This window comes from Equus asinus, chromosome 2 (genome assembly GCF_041296235.1).
Source record: "Equus asinus isolate D_3611 breed Donkey chromosome 2, EquAss-T2T_v2, whole genome shotgun sequence".
Lineage (NCBI taxonomy): Eukaryota > Metazoa > Chordata > Mammalia > Perissodactyla > Equidae > Equus > Equus asinus.
The window spans coordinates 94,026,191-94,047,609 of NC_091791.1; the positions used below are offsets into that span (position 1 = coordinate 94,026,191).

At 39.1% G+C, this 21,419-nt stretch overlaps 1 protein-coding gene across 7 annotated transcripts in view; it reads right to left on the reverse strand.

Annotated features, from left to right (window-relative positions):
- Nucleotides 1-21,419, reverse strand: part of NRG3 (neuregulin 3) — a 1,008,158-nt gene that overhangs the window by 828,193 nt on the left and 158,546 nt on the right. The gene's annotated exons all lie outside the window — the stretch shown is intronic.

The window sequence follows — 21,419 nt, forward strand, 5'->3', positions numbered from 1 at the left end:
AGAGCTATACACTGTGTAGGATGGGACCATGGAGTTATTCTGACTCTCAGTCTAATGATCTTTCCTTTAAGCCATCGCCAAATTCATTGATGAAATTTCAAACCAGAAAATGTCAACTTATTTTCCCTATGTATAAAAGTCTGATGGAGAAAAATTATCTTTCACGTTGAGAGGACATACAATTTCTTCACTGTCACCATGTCAGAAACACAAGACTGGAACAAAAGGGGAGATGGTGGTTCCTTCCCGGAAAGCAGAGAAGTCATTCCTCAGGCCAACAGACCTTCTCTAGAACTTAAACCTCTCTAATTTAGGATTCTTTTATTCTCCCATCTATGCTGCAAAATGGAAATTAAATTTCCATGACATAAACCAGTAGGCAAGTCATACCCTAATGATCAAAGAAAGTTGGGAGGGACTTTTTCTCCCTTTGATTACATTATTTTTCTTTCTTTAGTTCCCAAAATGTTAACTTATAAACTTATCTTTACTAATAATTCTACATCAAGACAAAAGGACTGGGGGATTTATGAAGGGCACTAAGTGACTATTCTTAGAAAGCAACTTCCCATTTACGATCGAAAAAAAAAATCATCCCTTGCCTTCAAAACTTATATTGTCTCTGCACAAATACAGCAGAAATTGCTTATCAGTAGGACAATATAGTTTCTGTTTGAAATATCTTTATACCTTCACACCTCATGCTTCTTCCAATTACTTTTCCTTTGCTATTCTGAGTTAAGATATTTGTAACACTTCAATTTACATTTTTCATATTTGTACCTTGATTTAAAATAAAGAAAAATCAGGAACTTGAGCTTATAAAATGATAATAAACCTAAAATACATTTCTAGTCATAATTAGCAACATAAAGATGGCAAAGCAGCCATAGATATTGTACCCAAAGTCTTGTGAAAATAAGTATAGAACCAGAGAGGACTGAATTGTCTGAGGTGGAGGGGACCTTTGGGATTTAGCTGGGGCATATGGAAACCCAAATAGGGTATCAGGTTGACAGAGAGACAGACAGACAGATACTAGAGCCACGTGAATGGCAATACTGACCCTCACAGAGCTGCGGCACCAGCAGACTGCGCACACAGCAAGGCAAGAGACCAAACCTTCTCCAAAGAGCGGATGAAGCATATTTCTTTTTTTCTCTTCAGCACCTTCTCCTGCATTTTTGGTTTCCCTTCCAAGTTTTGATAATGCTACTTCCACCCAGTGGCAACAGCAAAAGGGAGAAAGAAAGACCATACAGCCTCTCTGAGTCACATCCCAACGTTCTCTTTCACCACCTGCCTGGCAGCTGAGCTCCCCCTTAATTCTTAACCATTCTGGCATTCTACTTTCCAGCAACGCAACTTGCCCTCCCTGGGCATCCAAGAGAGACTGGGGTCTTGGCAGATGACAGAGGAATGAGCTGCGCTGAGCTCTCATGCTGTTGGGGGAACCCTGGCAGGGATGAGAGACTCTAAAGACAGAAGCAGGCTTTATTCCCCAGACCGTTTGGATCACACCAACCATACAAGCCCTGCAACACACTGTGCCCAGAGGCCAGGCAGCTGCAGCCCAAAGCTATCTTTGGATAGCTATTCTTTGGTTATTGAAAGCAAAGAAAAGGGAAGACTAATATAAACTTGCCCCAAGCAGTTTGCTGGTTAATTTCTATATAGAGTTGCTTTTAAATATTTGCAAAACAGTAAATCCACAGATACAGTATAACCTTCCTTGTAAGAGGGTGTGGGTGTGTGTGTGTGTGTGTGTGTGTGTGTGTGTGTGAGAGAGAGAGACAGAGAGAGAGAGAGATAAAGGGAAGGAGGGGAGGGAGGGAGAAAGGGAGGGAGGGGGAGAGGAAGGGAAGGAAAGCCAGAAAAGGAGATATAACCTTCCTTGTAAGAGGGTGTGGGTGTGGGTGTGTGTGTGTGTGTGTGTGTGTGTGTGTGTTTGTGTGTGAGAGACAGAGAGAGAGAGAGATAAAGGGAAGGAGGGGAGGGAGGGAGAAAGGGAGGGAGGGAGAGAGGAAGGGAAGGAAAGCCAGAAAAGGAGACACGTAACCCTAATAGTTTCTCAGCTAGGTGGATCCTATTCAGGTCAGGGCCCTGGTGCTACAAACAACCATGATATTTCGGTTGTGTGGGTGTGAGAAGAGGAGCCAGAGAAAGATGAAATACTCTGCATAAGAGAGGAACTTTGATTTGGAGCTCCTGAGGGCAATCACAGAGCAAGAAGGCCTAATCCAGAAATGGGAGAAGAAGGGGAGAAAGGAGGCCCAGGTCAGGGCCCACAAACAGTGTTACCCTCTTACGATATTGCAGTGTTCACCAAGCTCGCCCTACACATACATGCAAATATCTGAGTTTCATGTTCTGCTAGATGTGGGTAAAACAGTAGCAATAAGCATGAGCACAGGAGCTGGAGGTAGAAGGGAACATGAGAAGACGCAACATGGAAACTTTGTAAAAATCTTGGGGAGAGTTTTAGAATTTCACAGAGCTCAGAACAGGAAGAACAATGCAAATCCCACTAGATTTCTGAGGAACAAAGGGGAACCCAGCCACATTGGTCCCTTGAGTAATGCACTGTCTTAAAAGCTTAACACACATACATACATAGGTCTAAACATACACACACACACACCCAAAACAAAGCAACAAGTTGGTCTCAAAGAACATATAGAACTATTTCAAGATTTCAAAAGGAGGAAACGGCGGTGATGGAATTTGAGGTCAGAAAGGTCTGACCTCAAAGGTTGAACTCTTACCACTCACAAGTGTCCCAAAAACTTGCAGGAATGAGACAATCAGAGCTAAAAAGAGCCAAATCCAACATCATGCCGTTTCCAGGCTTCCTATTGGCTTCCAGGCTTCTTCTCTGAGTTAGTCACTGGCAGAAAGAGGCTGAGGGATCCCTCATTACTAGAGACGATGTGCAGATCCCCCTCCTTCCCAGCATAGCCACGTGCCGGCCACAGGTTGGTCACACCAGGCATCTTTCCATCCAAAGGCCACCAACAATTCCTCTAACAAAGAACCAGGCCAATTTTCCATGTAGACACTGGGGAACCCAGGTGGACAATGTTTCCATTCAAAATTATTGTACTCATTTTGGCTGGAATAAATATTCACAAGGCTAAAACCAAAACAAAATTGCTAATCAGATGATATTCAATAAAAATTAAAGCATATTCTTGAAATCATTGTATACAACACCGCTGAAAATGATCCCTACTGCATCTTTGATTTATGCATAACCACCAAAATTACTGCTCACGGGGAGAACAGAACTGTTGAACATATTTACAATCATCGTAGTTCAGGCTGGAAGAATTCAGGGTAGAAGAGAGCACCCGTCAACATTTAATAGCACACAGTAGGAAATGCAAGAGTTTAAGCAAGTCTGTTTTCTCCAGTAGTTCTATTCTTCTAGGCAACTCCATGATGTAAACATTTATTCACGCCATACATTGGGCACCTACATTATGCTTGTCCTTATTAATTATTGCGAGGACAACAGAGGAAATGTCCCTGTCCTCACAGAATGAAACACATACACAGGTGACTATAACACCAACAGACTGTGAGAAATGGCTGTGGACACTTAATATTAGTAATTATTACCATTTATTAAATACCTACTAAGGGTCAGATACTGTGGCAACTCAAAGCCTACCCTTCAAAACCAGCAAAATCTTTATTATTCTACCTATTCCAAAAGAGAAGGATACAGATGTTTAGAGCGGTGGATTTGCTCAGCAGCAGAGGAGTTTGTAAGTGGCAGAGGTGGGTGTCTCTGTGTCCAATGCCCATGATTTTTATACTAAGTTACAGCATAAATAATACCATGTTACAGATAATCATCAAGGAGAGATGTTAGTGGCTGTTGGTGGTACTTAGGGTCAAGGTGTCCTTGGAGATTGGCTTCAACAGATACGTAGGCAGGGGGCCTTCCTGGCGGTGGAGAGAGAATGAGCACAGCCACAAATCTGGAAAACACAGTATCTGTGGCAGTGTAGAATGGACTGATTAGGGGGGCCTCTTGGAATCACTGACATAGCACCCATGATAAATAAAAACAACTTTCATTAGACCAGAGATGAAATTTGGAACGAAAATGAGAAGATGAGGTACCTTTTCACCTGGGTTATTCAATAGACAAGTAGTTCAAAAAGCTTCCCCCCAAATTAACTCATTTTTTTCACCTAGAAACAGCATCTCCTTCTTTCTACCACCCATGAAAAAAGCTACAGTCCTATCATTACTCTGAAAAAGCAAATTTGATCACATTACTTCACAGTTTCACACCTTTAAGTGAACCCCATTGCTTTCCGGAGAACATCCACAATGCCCTTGGCCTGTGTTCCTGTGCAGCTTCATCCTGCAGCCCTTGCACGGCACCACCCATACTCCTCCCCAAATGGAACTATATTTCCAGTTTCTCAAATAACCCACTCTTTCTCTCACCAGAAACATTGCACCCATCGCCTCAGCTTGGCTTTCTCTCTCCTGACCTCTGTCTGCCCCCACCATCTCCAGTAACCACATCTGCACCCGTCACCTCAGCTTGGCTTTCTCTCTCCTGACCTCTGTCTGCCCCCACCATCTCCAGTAACCAGATCACAAATACAGACTTCATAGCAACTCTTCCAGGAAGCCTTTCCTGATTCCATTGTTTAGATTAGTTGTACCTACCGTCTATGTTTCCATGCCAAGAAATTTTTCATCAAAGAAAATCACAGTTGCCTGTTCACTAGTCTGCTGTGCCTAGATCAAGGTTTTGATATGTTTCACTTTTTCATTTTTGTATCCTCAAGACTCGAGGAAAAGTAGCATGACCCTCAATAAACAAACAAACACACACCCATGGATGAATGAAGGAAGGAGAAAGAAAAAAAATCAAAATCAAAGGACCTGTCATGAACTACTCAAGATGTCCTAAAGTAAAATCATCTGTTACCGTGTAAGTATATTTATAAATATATAGTCTATAAATAAATTGAATTTAACGGAAAGTTTTAAAACATATATATATAAAACATATATCATTTTAAATATATACATATATATACATATATAACTATTTTGTACTGCATAAAAAGTCATTTACATTCTACTAAGGAAATGGGTTGTTGAAAAGTAAATTCCAGGAAGAACTAGAAGGAATCACTGGTGAAGAGTTTTATGATATTGATGAAGAAACATGTTCTAGGCATAACATCAAAGGCAGAGAACATATTTGACTACATAAAAATGTAAAAGGTCTGTATCAAGAAGAAAAACATAGCACCATTAAAACAACTTAAAGTAGAAACAACAAACCAGGGAAAAATAACTTGTAATATATAGCCAAGAACTGCTATCCTTAATATATAAAGAGCTCTTGAAAAAAAATACGAACCCCTCCATGATTTTTATACTAAATTACAGCATAAATAATACCATGTTACAGGTAATCACCAAGGAGAGACCTCCCAGGGACTCACAGCTCTTATTATAAGTTTGATTAAATGTTCTAAGAATATATCAGCCTTCTATTCTCAGTTCAGCACAATTGAAAATATAATATATCAAAGAATCATTTTTAAAGCACAGCCGTATTACCAGGAGAGTAAAGGAATTCTTAGGAAGACTTTAGGAAAGACATAAAAATTAGAATCCACTCCACATGGGTAAGCCAGGAACAGAATGAAAAATTCTCCTGAATTCCTATGCTAATCACTGGTGGCCTAGGACCTGAGTTTTAGTAGGCCACGCAAATAAGAAACCAAAGTGGAAGATAAGATTAAAGACTCCCTGTGGGAATCTTGGACACCTAGCATATGACAGCCCATTAGGAAAGCGCTTCTCAGCTTTGGCTCTGGGTAGAAAGGGAAAACAAAAGACTCCCTTGATAAATTTTTAACGAAAGTTTACATTCGTGTTGGTAAACAGAATTTACACCTTTGTGCCTTTCTCCCTCAAACAAAACCCAATCTTAAAGTATAATTTAAAGCAGTTCTAGAATGCTAAGTCCCCAGTTGTCTGAGAGCAGCATCTGAGAATCTTCTCTGAATAAAATTTAAATTCAGCCTCAAAATTACCCTAATAAGATCAAAGGATCAAAGATCAAAGGAATATGAACTCTTAATAAAAAAAATCATTATGTAAATGAAGAAATAAGTTGTTACAAGCAAGCGTAAATGCCATATAGCATAGAATCAGACCCTGATGATTACAGATATTGGATTTATTAGATAGATAGAATAATTAATAACCATTTATAATTCTTATAAAATAATAATGTATAAGGATATATTATAAATTATAATTATATTATAACATAATTATATAATATATAACGTATTTATAATATAATATTATTTATATATTATAAATACATAATAATATATAACCTAATTTATAGTTATAAATAATTAATGCATGTTAAAAATCTTTAAAGAAATAATAGAGAAGATTGTCTAAAGAAGTAAGAAAAATAAAGACCAACAAAATTGACTAAACATATTTGATAAAGAATCAAATAAACTCATAGAAATGAAAAGAATAAGAGTTAAAAGGTTATTAGACACAGCTGGAAAGAAAACTACTCCATTGAAAAACACAGGGAATGAAGTAAAGATATATGGTTGGACAGGAAATAGGAAAGAGAAGTTTCAAGAAAATGATAATGGAGTGAGAAGGCCCAGTATGGAGGAATGACACATCAAAGAAGTAAGAGAAAATGGGAGAAGGCACGAATATTTGGAGAGACAAGGAATGGGAATTGTCCGGAATTGATGAAAGATACCAGTCTTCATAACTGGGAAGTCATGAATCCCATGCCTAGACAAATCCTAGTGAAACTGATGAAAAGAAAAAAATAAAAGTTTTTAAAAAATAGCTTTCAGGGGTCCCGCTGGTGGCATAGTGGTTATGTTCATGCACTAGACTTCGGCAACCCAGGGTACACCTGTTCGGATCCTGGACACAGACCTACACACTGCTCATTAAGCTGTGCTGAGGCAGCATCCCACACAGAACTAGAAGGACCTATGACTAGGATATACAATTATGTACTGGGACTTTGGGGAGAAAACAAAAAAAAGAGGAAGATCAACAACAGATGTCCTCTCAGGGCCAATCTTCCTCACCAAAAAAAAAAAAAAAAAAAGCTTTTGAGAAAATAGTTACCCACAATAACTAGTATTTTGGCTCCTCAACAGCAAACATGAAAGTCAGAAGGCAATAGAACATTGTTTTTAAGATGCTAAGAGAAAATAATATCAACCTAGAAATCTATAGGCATAAAATCATCTTTGAAAAATGAGGTCAAAATAAAAACATTTTCCTTTGAACAAAAACTCAAAGATTACCCCAATTAGATGGAGAAAAATAAATTTTAACTGATATATTTGCAAAACTCTTAGATGGAAGGTCATAGCTGTAAGATCTTAGTTCCTGGCTCAATGTCACATGATCCAACACTGTCCACCTCAAAATTCTCAGGATTTAAACAAGTTAGATGATCCTTCGAACACCCCAGCTTCTCCACTCTTTGATCTTCTCTCCTCAAATGATTGTGCTTTGCATCCATCCTCAGGTCCTCATTTCTATGATTGTATTAGACCCTTTCACTACCAACAATTGTCACCAATTTATCCTCTTAGCTTCAAGGATTCCACTCTCTGACTACCAGCTCCTGTGTTTCTAGGGTATTCCTTTTAATAACATAACTACAAAAAAATCCTTGAATACACTGATCCTTCCATATTTTTTACTATCCTACTCAACTCTTCATGTCATCAGCCTCATCCAGCTTAGAGTCTATGGTATGCCATTATGATCACTCTCTTGCTTACACACTAAACTCTCTTCACACTCTCTCACGCCACTGAACTCACGAAGAAAAACTTCCAGCCTCATTGAACAAAATTCTCCATATACGCCATGGCCACACACATAGGTAATATCTCTGGATAAAAACACATCACCAGGTTGAATGGTTTTGCTTTATTTACGTGACCATTAACTCCACGTGGGTCCTTGGAACTGCGAAGATTTCCCTTTTCCACACCCTAGCCCATTGTCCAAAATGATGATTCCACATCTCCTCTTTCCTCTGAATGACCTTGCTTTTTATTTCCCTGAGAAAAAAAAGCAATTCGAAGGGAGCTCACACAAGCTCACCACGCACCTGCCCCCTTACCCTGCACTATTACGGAGAAACAATGTGAGCTCTTATCTAATTCCAACCCCTTCGCTGGTGGACCTGATCCAACCTTTCTCATTGACGTAAGATTGTTGCTTAATAATTCCCCTCTACTTTTCTTCTCTCATAATTTTCCCCAGTCTTTCTACAAATGTCCTGTTACCTTTCTCATTTGGAAAAACCCATTCTTCTCACTTCCTAGTTTAATTACCACCCTACTCTTTAGCTCCCCTTTCTTAAAAAAAAAAAAAAAAAAAAAAAACCTCAAAATAATTGAATAAGCCCATTGCCACAAATTTCCCTCCTCTCATTTTTTCCTTGATCTCACTCCAGCCACAGTTCCTCTCTCCATTACTACACTAAAACTGTATTTTGCCAAGCTCACCAGTTCAGACTCTTCAGGACTAAATTCCCAGTCAATTTCCAGTCCTCATTTTCTTTGCCCTATAAGCAGCAGTGGAGAATGTGGCTCCTTCTTTCTTTCTTGAAACATTTCTCTGACTTGGTTTCCTTGACACCTGACTCCTGATTTCCTTTCTCTGGCCACTCTTCATTCTCTTGTGCTGGTTCCTGCCCATCTCCCCAAACCCTAAATGTTGGAGTTCCTTAGGGCGCAATGTTTGCACTTATTCCTTACACGCACCTACTCTGCCTGTGCCCGGTTGAATACCAGATTCATACATCTGACTGCCTACTGGCCATCTCATCTGAGATATCTACAAGTCATCCCAAATCAAGCTCCTGATATCCACCAACACCGAAATGAGAGCCCCCCCGCCCCCAGTCTTCCCATCTCAGTTAACGAAAACTCTGTTCTTCCAACTAGTCTTCCAGGCTCCAAACTCTGAAGTCATCCTTGACTCCTCTCTTCCTCCATGTCTCACCACCAATCCATCAGCAAATCCTGTTGGCTCTACCTTTAAAATATATCCAGAATCCCACCACTTCTCAATACCTCTGGTCTAAGCTGCCAACATATCTCACCCCAATTATTGAAAAACCTTTCTAACTGTCTTCCTGCTTCTGTCCTTATTGCACCACAGACTATTTTCAGCACAGCAACTAGAGTAATCCTTTTAAAACATAAATCAAGTCATTTTACTCCTCTGCTAAAAAACCTCTAATGACTTCCCCTGTATCTCAGAGTAAAAGCCAAAATCCTCATCGTCACTCACGAGGCCTCTGTATGATGGGGCCCTGTTACCTCTCCGACCTCATATCCTCCCGTTCTCTCCTTTGCTTACTTTGCTCCCATTCTGTTAGCCACCTTCTTACTCCTTAAACACACAAGCAAGCTATCACCTCATGGGTTTACATTTGCTGTTCCATTGCTTTAAATCCTTCCCCATTAGATCCTATTGGTTCTCACTTTTCATATCATTCAAAAGGTTGCTCAAATGCCTCTTCTTCATTGAGTGCTTTCCAGACAACCCATTAAAATTGCATATTCAGCACTCTGTCCTTCTTCCTGGTTTTATCTATCTGCATAATGTTTATCTCTTTCTGACAGAATACTTATCTTACTTATTATTTTATTATTATCAGTTTTCTCCAATGAGATGCACCCTCCCAGAGGGCAGGGATTGGGGTCGCTTTTGATCAGCTACCTGTCCATTAAAAAGTCATGCTCCCTTTCAAAGTGGAGAGATGTTCCTAGGATAGAGGCTGCATTCCCCAACCTCCGCTCCATCCAAGTGTGTCCTTTAACCAATTCTCAGCAACAGAATATGGATGAAAGGAATTTGTGTCTCTTCTGAGCCTGTGTTCAAGGAGGGATTATTTCTTCCCCAACCTTCTTCTGTCCTTATCTTCCAGTTGGATGTTGAAGATCAGAGTGAATTTAGGGATCTCCATCAGCCTGTAACTCTATATGATCACATGGATCTGGCCCCTCCAACCATCCACTCCCCAAGTCCCAACCTCATGCTCCTGTCAATAAGAAACATTTGCTTGGGATTTTATATGAGTGAGAACTAAAATATTATGGCGTTAAATTACTGAAATTTCAGGTTATTTACCACAGACACCAGCATTACCCAAAATAATACGTAAATGCCTGTGTCTCCCAATTCTTGAAACACTCAAGAAGTACTGGTTGAAGATGAATGAACAGAAGGAATGAAGACATGGGAGCCAAGTAAATATGTAAAGAACCTAAAAACATTTGATAAGTTGAATAAAAGAATGAATCCACCATCGGCAAATTCCTTGCTATTCGTTTCCGTGCTCCGTATTTTCTTGTAGAGTTGCAATGCTTTCCTATAATGCAGCCCCATATTTTCTTTCAGGAAACTTCTTTTCTTACGTTTATTTTTAATTTCCCTTTCAAAAGTACTTTGCATTGCTCTTAGTTACCTTTAGCTGAATCACATTAAACAATGGTGCTCTTTCTCGTTTATATTTTTCAAATATTTATATATCATTATCCTGAGCTCCACTTACTATTGTTGAGCTAAGCTATACATCATTAGCTTCTTATTAAAAGAGCTCTCCATTCTCTTAATCACTTTCTTCCTCTTGCTTGAACTCTCTTTAATTTTCTACACTTTCATCCTTAAAGTATATCTGGGAACAAATCTGGAATAGCTCAGTAGCCATGGACAACAATGTGGCCAAAAATCCACATTGCTTTCGTCCTTGAGATGACCAGAGGAAATCAGAGACTATGTGAGTGCCTGAGGCACAGAAACGATGGCTCATTCCTCCTGCATTTCCAGCCACTAGTGGAGTTTTTGGAATGTGGCTGGCCGTCAATGGAAGTCTTATGCAAGAACAATAAATGAATAGCTGCATTTCCAGAGTAATCTGACCCCATGGATTATCGTCCTCCTTCCCTGAAACCTAATTCCGTTTTCAGTCATCTGAAAGAGTATTCTTGATGTCAGCGAAGTTGAGATACTTTCAGGAACAAGGAAAGGAGAGTTTTGGTCTCTGGACAGGCAGACCATCAAATCCTTCACGGGCACAACTACCTGCATTTCTGCTTTTTGTTGCAGTGACCCTAACTCAATTGAATATTTATCATCTTTAGGATTGCAGTTGCCTAACACAGATATTGCTCATGAGGAGACAATGGCCGTTCTGCCTGTCCCACATTTCTAGAAAATGAGAAGGAGTTATTACCTTACATAAAACACTAAATGCAATATTTGGCTCCCAGCAGTAGCCCAATGTTATACATATGCCAGTGCTGTGACTTACTTTAAGATGGATGACGAATAAATTCACTAAGGGGATTTATAATGTTTTCAAGGATCATTGAAACTCCTAAGAAAAAGAAGTGCATTTTTTCCCAATACAATAATCACAGACGTAATAAAGATCATTTCCTTAAAGGGAAACTTTCAGTATACATGCCATGATTTTGTCAAAACCATTTCCATCCACCATCTCCTACCTAATCTCCTTCCTGAGATAATGACTGAGATTCAGCCTTTTCTCTCTTTCTCCTTTACACAGACCTTCTTCTTGAGACCTAGAGGAGAATGCTAAGTGACTAACTTACTGTATCACCTGCATGAAAATGAGTATCAGATTTTTAATCCATTCTTTAACACAGGAAGCTAAGTTCAATAGCAAAACTCTCTACTGGGTTCAAAACGAGGATGTGGATATTAAAGCAAATTACACAGCACTACATCAACTTTGCAAAAAGCCTCCTGCAACTACGTCTTGATTATACTCTAATGTCATGCAAATTTAGATTTCATTGATTTAAAAAAGTTTCCCAGACTATGAAAAGATGTATAATACAAAAAAAGGGGACCCCTTAAAGAAATAATAGTATAGTTCAAAGAAAGTGGTACATACACAGGCATTAAGGGAAAATAATCTGAAATCATAATAGATTACATGGAGTTGAAACTTGTGAAGGCAAGAAGAGATTATGCAGAGACTCAAATGGGTGAAGTAAAGATGCACTTGATAAGTTTCTCACAGAACTCAGTTGATAAGACAAATAACTGAGATACTAGATTGTTAACATTTCTGGACTTCTAATTTGCTTAAAATTGGATTTAAAAAGGAGAGAACAAAATAGATGAGGAAATAACAATCAGAAATTATGGAAGAAATTCCATCAAGACTGAGAAATGGGTCAAAAGACTTTATTCAATACTACCCAAAACACATATACTGCTAGTGTGGTAGTGTATGATAGCTACATTCACACAGACACACACACATATACCCCAACCAGCTGATGGGTTATCCCTAACCATTGAAGAAGCTGGGCTAGTTGAAATAAGTCATGCCGTCTATAAAAAGCTTGCATAAGATAAGGCATATCTATAAGAAAATAATGACATATGAAATCTAATTTATTGTATCCTGAATGAAATAGTAACAACAGTAGCAACATTCGTTAGGTTTTGCCTTGTGTCAAGTACTGTTCTAAGAGATTAGGCAATAATTTACATAAACAACACTCTCATGAAGGTGTAATAATTATCTTACACAGCTAGTAAGAAGCGGAGCCAGTATTCAAAATTAGACAGGCTTTATGTTCTTAATCACTCTGCTCAACTGTTATAATTCACCCTGGTATTTATGGTATTTAACTTACTGAAGTCTTCAATATGCAAGGTTCCAGTACAAGGGCTCACGAAAAATACCAAAAAATGCAAAAACTGGGATCTTGGATTTCAAGAGATTGCAGTCATAAAGCTGTAGTTCAGGATAGTGTGGCATTGATAAAAGAATAGAAAAATAGATCAATGAACAGAATAGAAAGTCCAGAAATAGACCTACATAAATATAGTCAACTGATCTTTGACAAAGGAGCAAAGGCAACACAACGGAGAAAAGAAAGTCTTTTCAACACATGGTGCTGGAACGACGGGACATCCACATGCAAAAAAATGAATCTAGCTATATACCATATATCCTTCATAAAAATTAATTCAAAATGAATCACAGACCTAAATGTCTACAACAATCCTACAAGAAAACATGGGAGAAATCTAGATGACCTTAGATTTGGCAATATTTTAGATGCAACATCAAATGCTTGATCCATGAAAAAAATAATTAATAAGCTAGACTTCATCAAAATTAAAAATTTCTGTTCTGTGAAAGACACTCTCAAAAGAATGAAGACAAGCCACTGTGGGGACCTGGAATTGGCCACTCCAAGATATGTCTCTTTGGCATCAGGATTATTTGAGGCTGATTGCTTTTGATAAACTGGGACAGGGAAGGAGGAATGGAAGTTGCCCTTTGTTAGGACACGTTTACATTTGTAAGGTAAATCTCTACCTGTAAAAGGTGCCTCCCTCTCTGCACCAGGAAGAAGAAAGGAGATGACATTCTCTCTAGAAACTCTTAATCAATACCAAAGGCAAGGACTTAAATCTGCATTTTATTGTGCTAGTCTGGTAACCTCCTGTAACTGACTTCCCTCCCCCTCCCAACGTTGGCATCTCCTTAAAGATTAAGCATCTTTCTTTAGGCTGGGAACCGATTGCAGCGCTCATCTGTGACCCCCCACCCAGCCCGAGGCAACACACCTGCCACCCTGGGCGCTCACTGAGACAGCAGACCTATCTGCCGTTTCCATCAAGCGCTGTGCTGACAGAGCAGCCTCGTGACTATTGTAAAAGGGACTTTTCAATCACATGTGAAACACCCCGTTTGGGGGCTATATAACCACTCTGTGCACCCCACTTCTTCGGTGCCCTTTCTTCCTTCGGGAAGAAAGGCCCCGGGCCATGGTTCCTCTAAAGCTTTGTTTAATTTTCTCTTGCTATTCTGTCTCATGTGAATTTAATTCGTTCTCCGGCCAGATGAGCCCACATTTGGGGACAGGAAATGTCCTCCTCCCCTACACCACTGACCAGGAGAAAATATATGCAAAAGAACTATCTGATAAAGGACTGTTATCCAAAACATATAAAGAACATTTAAAATTCAGCAATAAAAAAGCCCAAATAAGCTGATTTAAAAATAGCCAATTGGTTGGTCCCACAGCCTAGTGGTTAAGTTCAGTGTGCTCCACTGGCCAGGGTTCGCCAGTTCAGTTTCCGGGCATGGACCTACACCACTTGTCAGCCATGCTGTAGCAGTGACCCACATATAAAATAGAGGAAGACTGGCACAGATGTTAGCTCAGGGCTAATCTTCCTCAAGCAAAAAAAAGAGGAGCATGGGCAACAGATGTTAGCTCAGGGCTGATCTTCCTCAGCCAAAAATAAAAGAAAAAAGCCCAAAAACCTTAACAGATGCCTCCATAAAGAAGATATGGTAGATAAGAATCTGAAAAGATGCTCTACATCGTATGTCATCAGGAAAACACAAATTAAAACAATAAGATTCCACTACACACCTATTAGAATCAACAATATCTGGACCAATATTAGAACTGCCAACACCAAATGCTGGCAAGGATACGGAGCAACAGGAAGTCTCATTCACTGCCCATGGGAATGCAAAATGGTACAGCCACTTTGAAAAACAGTTTGGTATTTTCTTGCAAAAATAAACAAACTGTTAGCATATGATCCAGCAATAGCAGTCTTTGGTATTTACCCAAAGGAGTTGAAAACTTATGTCCACAAAAAAAACGTGCACACAGATGTTTATAGAAGCTTTATTCATAATAGCCAGAACTTGGAAGCAACTAAGATATTCATCAGTAGGTGAATGGATAAACAAACCGTAGTACATTCAGACAATGGAATACTACTCAGTGTTAAAAAGAAATGAGTTATGAAGCCATGAAAACATGGAGGAAACTTAAATTCATATTACTAAGTGAAGGAAGTCAATCTGAAAGGCCACTTACTGTATGATTCCATAAATATGGCATTCTGGAAAAGGCAAAACCATGGAGACTGTAAAAACATCCGTGGTTGCCAGGGCTTGGTGGAGGAATGAGCAGGCAGAGCATAGAGGATTTTTAGGGCAGTGAAACCATTCTGTATGATACTACCATGGTGGATACATGACATTATACATTTGTCCAAAGCCATAGAATGTATACTACCAACAGTGAACCCTAATGTCAACTATGGATTGGGGGTATGAGAAAGTGTCAACGCAGGTTCATCAATTGCAACAGTGTACCACTCAGGTGGGGGATATTGATAATGGGGGAGGCTATGCATTTGTGGGGACAAGGATATATGGGATATTTCTGTACCTTTGTCTCATTTTTTCTGTGAATCTAAAACTTCTATAGAAAATAAAGTCTATTAAAAAAGAGAGAGAGAGAGAGAGAGGGACTTCCCCATGGAGTAAGTGGTTAAGTTTACACGCTCCGCTTCAGTGGCCCGGGGTTCAGAGGTGTGGATCCCAGGCGCATCCTAGCCCTGTTCATCAAACCATGCTGTGGTGGCATCCCTCTATAAAACAGAGGAAGATTGGCACATATGTTAGCTCAGTGACAATCTTCCTCAAGTAAAAAGAGCTTGGCAACAGATGATAACTCAGGGCCAATCTTCCTCATACACACAAAAGAAAAAGAAAAAAAGAGAGAGATTGCAGTGTATTAACAGTGAATAAGTATGTATACACATAATTTCTAAGTCCAGTTCAGAGCAAGTTCCAAGGACTAATAAAAGCAGCTACTTTGGTTGAGGTGCAGAGTCTAGGGCAGTGTATGGTACGATAATAAGGGCTTTAAAAATATAGGTTAAGGGCTCCGAAGGATGAGAAGAATTCTGAGGAGAAACATAAAAAGGATTCCAGGTGGATTTCAAAGTATAAATACTGGGGGAAACAGAGGGATTGGTGAAAGGGTACACACGTTCAGTTACAACATGAATAAGTTCTGAAGATCTAATGTACAACACGGTGACTATAGTTGATCACATCACATTGTATGACTGAAATTTGCTAGAAGAGTAGAACTTACATGTTCTCTCACACACACAAATTCACACACACACACACACACACACACACACACAGGTAAACATGTGAGGTGATGCATGTGTTCATTAACTCCATGGGGGGAATCCTTTCACAATGTAATATATCTCAAATTATCACATTGTACTCTTAAAATATCTTACAGTTTTGTCAATTGTATATCAATTAAGCTGAAAAAAAAGGGTAAATACTGGCCTAAAATTGGCAAAGAACCTGTTATTGGAATGACAGAGTCTAACTCAAGCGGAGCATAAAGTCTGTGGCAGGTTACAGTACAGATCAGCAGGGAGGGTGGAAACTGCCTTGGTCTGGGTAAGAAGGGTGACCTCACTTTGACCTTAGTTCAATAATTTCCAAGTAGCGAAACCACAGTAGAATGATCATATTTAGCGTCACTGTGAAAGGGATAATTTAGACTTAATAATGATGATTCTTTATTAAGACAAGCAAGAAAAAAAAGGTCCGTTGATAAAAAACACTATTTTTGTGGTTGCTTCAAAATTCGATTGCTCATTTTTCACCCTTCGTGCAAAGGATAATTAAAATGTGCTATGCCGACCTGTGGCGAAAACCATCCTTTGCCAAGCAAACACTGAGTCTATGTTAATAACATTAATTCTATAACTAATATCCATAATTCAAAAAGTGTCAATAGCCCATTCTTAGAGTATGAGCTGAGCATCCTTGGTGATGCTAGGCCAGTACTGACACACCTTGGGACATCTGAGTGTCAGAGAGGAGCACTAATGCATAAGCAGAGTCAACTTCACAGGACTGGAGAGTCTTCATACATGAAGGTATAGGGGAACAGAATTTTCTACCCCAAAATGTGTCTCTTTGGCTTGATTATTTTTAAGAACAAAAGACTCAGGAACAAACTCTGGCCTCCCAACTGCCTAAAAGAATCTAAGATAGAAGGTCTGTTTCAGGAGGGAGCTATCACTATAGATAACCATACTATAATCTAAACTAGGTGTGGCAGACAGGGAGGAACCTAGCATGGCCCATTTGATCAAAGTCCTCTCCATCTCTCACTGTGTCTGCAAGGCATGGCAAACATCTGTCTACCAAACATTTGCTTTTCCATCTCCATGTGAATTTCCTTCCTCTGCTTTGAATTCCCAAACCATTATCCCTAACATCCTTTGTCTTTAGCTGAAGATGGTATTTAAGGTGGTGGCCTCAGTCATTACGACAAGTTACTCAGTTTTCCTGGGTTTCTCCCATGGATACATGTTATTACATTTGTTTGATTTTCTCCTATTATTCTGTCTCATGTCAATTCAATTCTTAGACCAGCCAGAAGGACCTAGAAAGGTACAGGAATATTTCTGCCTCCCCTACATACATGATGGAAGACTCACTCATTTTAAAGTGAAAGTCCACAGACACCCCAAGCAGGGTAACGAACTGCCTCAAAAACATCAGTGGCAGAGTCAAAACTGGTCCTCAGATTTCCTGAGTTCCATCCCACTGCTCTCTTCACCGCTCTAATTGAATAATGCATTTTCTGATTGAGTGACCTCTTAAAAATTAATATCCTTTTATCTGTAGCTTCTGAAATAGGAAGCTAAAAATCAATTACTAGCTATAGTTTTCTGGTAGTAAAAATTATATCTGTATTAAAATAGCTAAGGATGGATGGAAATAGAAAAATATCAACTTGAAGAATTCTGGATATACTGCTTTACCCATTTTACTTCCATTAAATGTCCCCAAAATTGATCACAGCCTACAACCTCCCCACTATTTCCAGAAAACTACAGATGAGAAAATAGAAATTCTCTCCAAAGTTAAAGAGCCATGCTTTCCATTTGACAGAGCCGGATAGAGAGAGTGGGTAGGCATGGGGACGCGGCTAAAGAAATGACCAGGGCAAAAAGGAAGAGTGAGAGGAAGGCAGAACATTCAGCAAGAGCAAGCATAGTTGGAGAGATATAACAGAGAGTGGGAACAGTTTCAGAGAAAGCAGGAGGAAGAGAGTAGAGGAGGCAATGAGAGCAGGAGTCTTGGTAGTTAAAATGTTATCTGGATGGCAGCCTGTGACAGTCTCTCACCACTTTGCACCAAAACACCTATGAAGGCAGAGAAACTGACAGGAAATAGAAAGATCTTCTATCTCAATACCACCACACTGTGCCCTGCAGATCAACAGTGCAAATCCCATATCAATGAGAATCCTGAGCAACTGTATATCCATCCATCCATTCATCCATCCATCATTCATCCATCCATCCATCATCCATCCATCCATTCATCCATCCATCATCCATCCATCCTCCATCCACCCATCCATCCATCCATCCATCATCCAGCCAGCCAGCCAGCAATATTTGTTGAGGATATACTATGTGCCATGGTTTATAATTCAATAATTAAACAGGTAATTTCTGAGAGTAATATATGGAGAAAATTTAAAATGAAGGAGGAGACTGGGATGACTGAGAGAACATGGAAGGCCTCTCTGGGGTGGCAACATTGAGTCTAAGGACATGTTTGAGTGTTCTAGTGAGAACATCCAGTGCGGTTAGGACATCTTCTCCCTCGATTTTGCCCCGAGTAGCCACCTTAGCATAGCTGCTCGGGGCTGGACTCTATGAAAAAACAACTGTAAGGGAATACTGTATCTTGCTGATGAGTATGTGGGATGGAGAGATGGTAGATAGTGGAGAAAATGAGAAAATAGTCCCTTCTACAGTACATCCTTCCTGCGAAAGAAGCACTATAGGCATAGTAGGAAAAGAAACACACATTGCTAGGGACTATGATTATTGGAATTTTAATTTTATGGATTTCATAGATTCAGAATATCAGGTAGCCAGATGGTCAGAGGAGAAAACTTTGTCTCAAACCAGCAGGGTCACACTAGATGAATGTCAGCCTGGTGATTTGAATTGGGCTGTGGGATAACCATGTCTATCTACTATTTAGCTACTGATGTGCAAGGGGCATTCAACCAGCAGACAAATAATGCAGAAGAGGCACGATGGGTCTCCACAGACCTTGGATCTTAGGAAACACACGGTCTGGAATGGGCTTTTCTCACTGCAATCTGCATATACGGAAAAATCTCACATGAGATCTATAAACTCAGAAAATGAGAGAAAAAGGAGAAAGAGTAGAGTAAAGAGGATCTGTGGAATAGTGGTCTTTGAAAATCATTTCGATAGTAACTAAATGAAAATTTTAGAAAGCTTTTTGGCAGCCCTCTTATCATAAAAAAAAGTGGATGCAATAAGGAGGAATTTAAGGAAGTTATAACGGTAACAGCAGAAAAAATAGGACCCATTGGAAACACTAAGGAGCAGAAATTATCCAGTGCAAAATGTGGCAGCGACGTGGAGAACACAATTGAGCCACACAGAAAGCAGAGGATGAAAACGAGAAAGGTTCCTCTTGTGACTGATGTTGAAGAGAGAGAGTAGAAATCAAAACCTAATGATTGTAGACATTCCTAAGGAATAAAGCAGAAATCTTAGAAGACAAGCAATAATCAAAGGCTTACTTGAAGAAGTTTCCAAACCTGGGAAAAGACCTGAGCATATCATGAAAAGCAGTTGCTACACTTTAGGCCGAAACAATGAAACGGCACGTGACCTTATCCTAATTTTTAATCTACTATTTCATTACAAACATTAGATAGTAAAATATTTAAAGTAAAGCAACGCAACCGCCTGGAAATGCACCAATATTTTACACCTGGCTTTGCTGTGTTTCATGTGTGAAGGTAAGAGAATGATATTCTCAAATGTACAAAAATTATGTAACGATACACTCGACCCAAATGAGAAATTAGTCAAAGTTAAGAATTTCAGGAATGAGATCATGTGATAAAAAGAATCATGTATTTTACTCTTCTAACCTAAAACAATAGCTCCCAACACCAAGATATTTATCACTAAATATTGACATTATGACACTATAGAACCACAAGAAGAAAAAGAGCAAAGGGACAAGTTGAAATTTTTTTCTTCAACATGTTATTCCAAGCTGAGTAATATTTGATTGAGGTAAAGAACACAACACACCTGAGTATAAAGAAACCTACAGCTGAGGAACTTGAGCCTGATCCTTTGTTTTCCTCTCCCTCAGGAACTGTCAACAGAATGTACATTTTTACAGAAGGACCATCACACCGCACTTGAATTAAGCTCTAAAAGAATCATTAACATTTTCTGCCAGGCCACTCTCCTCACTTAAAGTTAATAATTCTGGGTTTGAGAAGCTCAAAATCCTAATGTTATTTTAATGACATCATTTGTTTCCCAAGGACGAATGACACCGCCACAGATTCTCATACATTTTAAATGAGAAAGCAAGAAACTGTCTACATATCTAACAATCAATACAGCGGAATAAAAATAATACCAAAATTTCAGGTTCTCTTAGAAAAAAAAGCTCTAATAAAATATTTTATAAACGTTACCATTATGTGTCAGGTTGCACTCCTCTATAATTATCATTCAAATGATTTTCTATAATTTTATTCAAGATATTTTAACCTAGCATTCACTTTCCCTTGATATTAAAAACTAAATGACCAAAACACCAGTAGAAATGTCCAACCCATACAGCTCAAATGGCCTAAGAGAACAGCTGTTGATAAATTGTGAACATTTTTCACTTGAAAATGGGAGGTTGCGTCTCCCACACATGACCGATGTTAATGAATCGCTGACCACACTGACCTTCCCTGGGAGAAAAAGTCAAGCTTCAGTGATAATTCTACACGTATTCTGTGTTTACAAACGCACGCACTTTGTCTCCCAGGCGTCCATTAAACTCAGGAGTTGAAGTAGCAAATAGCTAGGAAAACACAGCATGATGAACTTCAAAGACTTCGTAATATTTGTTTTTTACAGTTTCGATGGGACATTGATGAGTAACTCTAAATATAACATTTTAAAATCTTCATTTTCTCCAGACATTTCTCATTTAATCCTCGGAAAACACAGTTGAAATATCTATGTTTATGAATGGATATTTGCAAAGATGAAAGTTAAATAAGAAAGAGGCTGCCCAACAATACTTTAAAAACTCCCATCGAAAATGAACACAGAAGCAAAAAACATCATATCCACATTTAAACCTTCAATAAAGTAAATATATTTGGATTTTTAAAAATTGCCTCTGTTTACAGTTTTGTCATTGGATTCAAAATTAGCATATTCCCCCAAATTGTCTTCGATTGAGTTTATTTTGGTTGGAAAAAAATTCTTGTGAAACCCCATATTCCTCTTGTGCCTGACTGACCACAGCAAAACAGTTCTTCAGAGTAAACTCTACTTGGACTCAAGGACATGGGTTCAGGCCCTACTTGAGACACTGTGGGTCTTGATCAAGTCATTTCACCTGTCTGAGC